The following is a 5,517-nucleotide window of genomic DNA, read 5'->3' as shown; positions in this document are numbered from 1 at the left end:
CTGGACTCTCACACTATTATGTTAGATCCACTATGGACTGGACTCTCACACTATTATGTTGGATCCACTATGGACTGGACTCTCACACTATTATGTTAGATCCACTATGGACTGGACTCTCACACTATTATGTTAGATCCACTATGGACTGGACTCACATTATTATATTAGATCCACTTATGGACTGGACTCTCACACTATTAACTAGATCCACTATGGACTGGACTCTCACACTATTAACTAGATCTACTATGGATTGGACTCTCACACTATTATGTTAGATCCACTATGGACTGGACTCTCACACTATTATGTTAGATCCACTATGGACTGGACTCTCTCACTATTATGTTAGATCCACTATGGACTGGACTCTCACACTATTATGTTAGATCCACTATGGACTGGACTCACACTATTATATTAGATCCACTTATGGACTGGACTCTCACACTATTAACTAGATCTACTATGGATTGGACTCTCACACTATTATGTTAGATCCACTATGGACTGGACTCTCACACTATTATGTTAGATCCACTATGGACTGGACTCTCACACTATTATGTTAGATCCACTATGGACTGGACTCTCACACTATTATGTTAGATCCACTATGGACTGGACGCTCACACTATTATGTTAGATCCACTATGGACTGGACTCCCACACTATTATGTTAAGTCCACTATGGACTGGACTCTCACACTATTAACTAGATCCACTATGGACTGGACTCTCACACTATTATGTTAGATCCACTATGGACTGGACTCTCACACTATTAACTAGATCCACTATGGATTGGACTCTCACACTATTATGTTAGATCCACTATGGACTGGACTCTCACACTATTATGTTAGATCCACTATGGACTGGACTCTCTCACTATTATGTTAGATCCACTATGGACTGGACTCTCACACTATTATGTTAGATCCACTATGGACTGGACGCTCACACTATTATGTTAGATCCACTATGGACTGGACTCCCACACTATTATGTTAAGTCCACTATGGACTGGACTCTCACACTATTAACTAGATCCACTATGGACTGGACTCTCACACTATTATGTTAGATCCACTATGGACTGGACTCTCACACTATTAACTAGATCCACTATGGATTGGACTCTCACACTATTATGTTAGATCCACTATGGACTGGACTCTCACACTATTATGTTAGATCCACTATGGACTGGACTCTCTCACTATTATGTTAGATCCACTATGGACTGGACTCTCACACTATTATGTTAGATCCACTATGGACTGGACTCTCACACTATTAACTAGATCCACTATGGACTGGACTCTCACACTATTATGTTAGATCCACTATGGACTGGACTCTCACACTATTATGTTAGATCCACTATGGACTGGACTCTCACACTATTATGTTAGATCCACTATGGACTGGACTCACACTATTATATTAGATCCACTTATGGACTGGACTCTCACACTATTAACTAGATCCACAATGGACTGGACTCTCACACTATTAACTAGATCTACTATGGATTGGACTCTCACACTATTATGTTAGATCCACTATGGACTGGACTCTCACACTATTATGTTAGATCCACTATGGACTGGACTCTCTCACTATTATGTTAGATCCACTATGGACTGGACTCTCACACTATTATGTTAGATCCACTATGGACTGGACTCTCTCACTATTATGTTAGATCCACTATGGACTGGACTCTCACACTATTATGTTAGATCCACTATGGACTGGACTCTCACTATTATGTTAGATCCACTATGAATTGGACTCTCACACTATTATGTTAGATCCACTATGAATTGGACTCTCACACTATTAACTAGATCCACTTGACGTCCATTGTACATCTACGGTCCCCTTCAAGGTTTCTCATTGTCATCCCATTGGGTTGAGTTTTTCCTTGCCCTGATGTGGCATCTGAGATGAGGATGTCGTTGTGGCTTGTGCAGCCCTTTGAGACACTCGTGATTTAGGGCTATAGAAGTAAACTTTGATTGATTGATTGAAAAACTAAAACGCTCAGTCTGAAACCTTGTGCCCCTCTAACTAGTAGCTGCGCCTTTGGAAACAGCAGGAGTGAGTTTCCATTGGACTTCTTCATGAAAAACAACACTTTTACAGCAGAAACTCTCCTAGTAAGTTATTTTAACAGTAACAAGTTATTTCAACAGTAACCAGACGACGATCAAATAGTGGAATCAAGCCTGTTGAGTATTTTGATCGCACATGTGAAAAAAACAGACTTTTGCACGTAACAAAATCGCGTCTACAGTTCGTCAACATCAGGAATTTGAATGCATTTCTGAAGAGCAGCAACATTATTTACCTTTTATCCAAACAAATAATCCACTCTGCAGGCGAGGACGAGAGAGCTGCGAGCATCTTCACTCTGCTCGCTGTGGTGGGAAGGATGGAGCATCGTGGGTGGATCACTTGGAGATTCATACAAGGAAGATTAATCATCCTATCTCTGGTTAATAAACCTTGAGAGCATGTTTTAAATCTTTATTTATCGAATGCAGCTGAGATAGGCTCCAGCACTCCCCGCCACCCCAAAAAGGGACAAGCGGTAGAAAATGGATGGATGGATGTTTCCTTGCAAGATTTTGCAAATGTATCCATCCATCCAGCCTGCAAAATGCACGTTATCCATTTGTGAATTTTGATCCTTCCCGGGTCCCTAACAATCTTTCCATATGCTCAATTGGACAATGTGCAGTATGCTATTGATTGTGTGGCTTGCAAATATAATTGTTAACACACACATGGAAAACTCTACATCTCCCACAGAAAATGTAAGTCTATACCAGCTGTGTCCAAAGTGCGGCTCGTGGGCCATTTGCAGCCCACAGCTCATTTTTCATATGCCCACTTTCTAAAATTACAATTAAACAAGACAACTACAAAAAAAACAATAACAAGCTAAAATATTGATACTAAACTATTTCCTACTTCAAATTGATATAAAGCCACTCAAAGTTCAGAAAAACACAAAGAACACAGTTTGTAGCTCAAACCAAACATTTCAAACAAAGCATTAACACATTTAGAGCTATAGCATCCAAGTTCATTTCCTACCAGTTGTGTGTGACCAGGAACTAAGGAGTCTCTTTGGCTTTTTTCTTCTTCACGTTGCTTAGGCTGACCATACGTCCTCTTTTCCCCGGACATGTCCTCTTTTGCGGGGGTGTCCGGGGTGTCCGGGCGGGGTTTCTTAAATGCCTCAAATGTCTGGCATTTTGAATTAGGGTTGCGTGTATTTTCAATGTACGTTCAGGGTTAAGTTAAGAAGGGGTTAAAAAAAAAAAAACTGAAGGTGCGCGCACGTAGCAACATTCGTGAGGGAGGGGCAGAGACACAGAGCGAGAGAGCTAGTGAGTGGAGAGAGACATGAAAACAAGAAATGCCTAAACGTAAATGCAACTTCACGGATGATTTTCCGGAAAAGTATTTATTTTTTCGTCCTGGCCGTGACACATGGAAGCAGAATGCACTGTGTGCAAAGCAGGAACGTATATACAGTATCTGTGGCAAATAAAGGGGCCAACGATCTACAAGCCCATATCGACACTACAAAGCACGAAACAGCTGTGCAGGGCGAGAGCTCGTCTGCTGTTTTTTGTTTAAATTTAATTAACTTGATTTGAGGCATTATTTATGTTTAGATTATATACAAGAGGTTATTTTGAATATTTCTACCTCTGCACTTTTTTTTCCAAAACTGTTAAAGTTACAGAATATAAGTGTGACTTATTTTGTTATACTGTCAACCAGTGTTGGCATTAACACACTTTTTGTGTCTTTTTAACGCATTGAAATCAGGAAGGACGCAAATTATAATTTTTTAAATAAATTTTTTTACCATTTGTGGCCCACAGCTAATGTTTTAAAGGCCCACGGCACATTCTAAAAATACTATTAAAATTAACAAAAACATAACAAAAGTGAAATAAAAAAGCTTAAAGGTGAAATGTAATTTAGAAAAAGTTGCAATGTTGACTAATAAAACAAAGCTGTTTTTTTTCTTTCAAACGGTCATTGCTCAAAACATAATATTGAATCAAAATCAATGTTATTATGAATTATTGACCTATCAAAGGTTCCGATTACTTCACATCAAATACTCCACTTTGAAAAATATTTTTGGTGGAAGATTTTGCATATTTTGTGTGTTTGCCATAAAAAACATAGTTTTTTTTGACAAAAAAAGGACGGAAAACAAACAAACAAAAAAAAACAACATAAAAAAAACTAAAACATTTTGAAATGAGGAATAGATCCGAAGTTGATGTAGACTCCAGAGATTTAAGCGTTAAATATAAAATGTATGCATGCCCTGGCACACCATTATCATCATTTCATGACTGAAGCAAAACACTTTTTACACTTTTATACCGAAATAAATACACCTACAACTTATTAAATAAAAACATAGAAAAAACTAGCAGCAGTGGTAAAGTTTAGATCCATGAAGGAAAGAAGAAAGTGAATAAATGTTTATAACTGAATACATTTACATATGTATACACATTTGTTTTCTTTTGTATTATCTTTTTTAATGAATGAAGTAACGTTTATGACAACCTTTTTCCAAAACACAATATAGAATGTGAGATATAACAGGATAATGCATACATTTATCATTTGTTTTCAAAACGCTTACAAAAAAGTGGGACCCCAAAAATTTACTGTGGGACCCCATTTTTATGACTTGATGGGGTCCCTGGGACCCCATTTTGAAAATTCCTAGCGCCAACACTGCTGTCAACAGAGGAGAAAAAACACTTTATTTAAAAAAATATATTATTTATAAAGCAAGTTCGAGTATCATTGGCAAATTTTCACCTAGTCCCGGCCTTGGCGTGCTGCCCGCCTTGGCACACATATCTGTGTCCTCTTTTTGGGATTTCAGAATATGGTCAGCCTAACGTTGCTTGCTTTGTTTAAGCTTTTGTTTCTCTTACCAACAGGCTTTTCCATCTTTCTTCTCCAAGCCCACATGCTGCTCTGTCGGCCATTCCGTCCCTGCAACTTGACAGGAAGTTTGGTGAATTGTGATGTGGCTGTGTTTCTCTGCCCCCTGCAGGTCTGGAGGGGGACAAGTGGATATTTGGAATGATACTGCTTCTGTCTTCTGTTAGTTGAAGGAATTCATGTACCGTATTTTTCGGAGTATAAGTCGCTCCGGAGTATAAGTCGCACCGGCCGAAAATGCATAATAAAGAAGGAAAAAAACATATATGAGTCGCACTGGAGTATAAGTCGCATTTTTGGGGGAAATTTATTTGATAAAACCCAACACCAAGAATAGACATTTGAAAGGCAATTTAAAATAAATAAAGATTAGTGAACAACAGGCTGAATAAGTGTACGTTATATGAGGCATAAATAACCAACTGAGAACGTGCCTGGTATGTTAACGTAACATATTATGTTAAGAGTCATTCAAATAACTATAACATATAGAACATGCTATACGTT

General features: G+C 38.4%; 1 pseudogene; it reads right to left on the bottom strand.

Moving 5' to 3' along the window:
• The window catches only part of LOC133664898 (rap guanine nucleotide exchange factor 4-like), a 134,154-nt pseudogene extending 129,052 nt beyond the window's left edge, over positions 1-5,102 (bottom strand).
• Positions 5,103-5,517: the final 415 nt, after the last annotated feature.

This window comes from Entelurus aequoreus, linkage group LG14, assembly GCF_033978785.1.
Source record: "Entelurus aequoreus isolate RoL-2023_Sb linkage group LG14, RoL_Eaeq_v1.1, whole genome shotgun sequence".
In the NCBI taxonomy this organism is placed as follows: domain Eukaryota; kingdom Metazoa; phylum Chordata; class Actinopteri; order Syngnathiformes; family Syngnathidae; genus Entelurus; species Entelurus aequoreus.
Note: the sequence above shows the minus strand (reverse complement) of the source record. Positions and strands in the feature narration are given on the sequence as shown.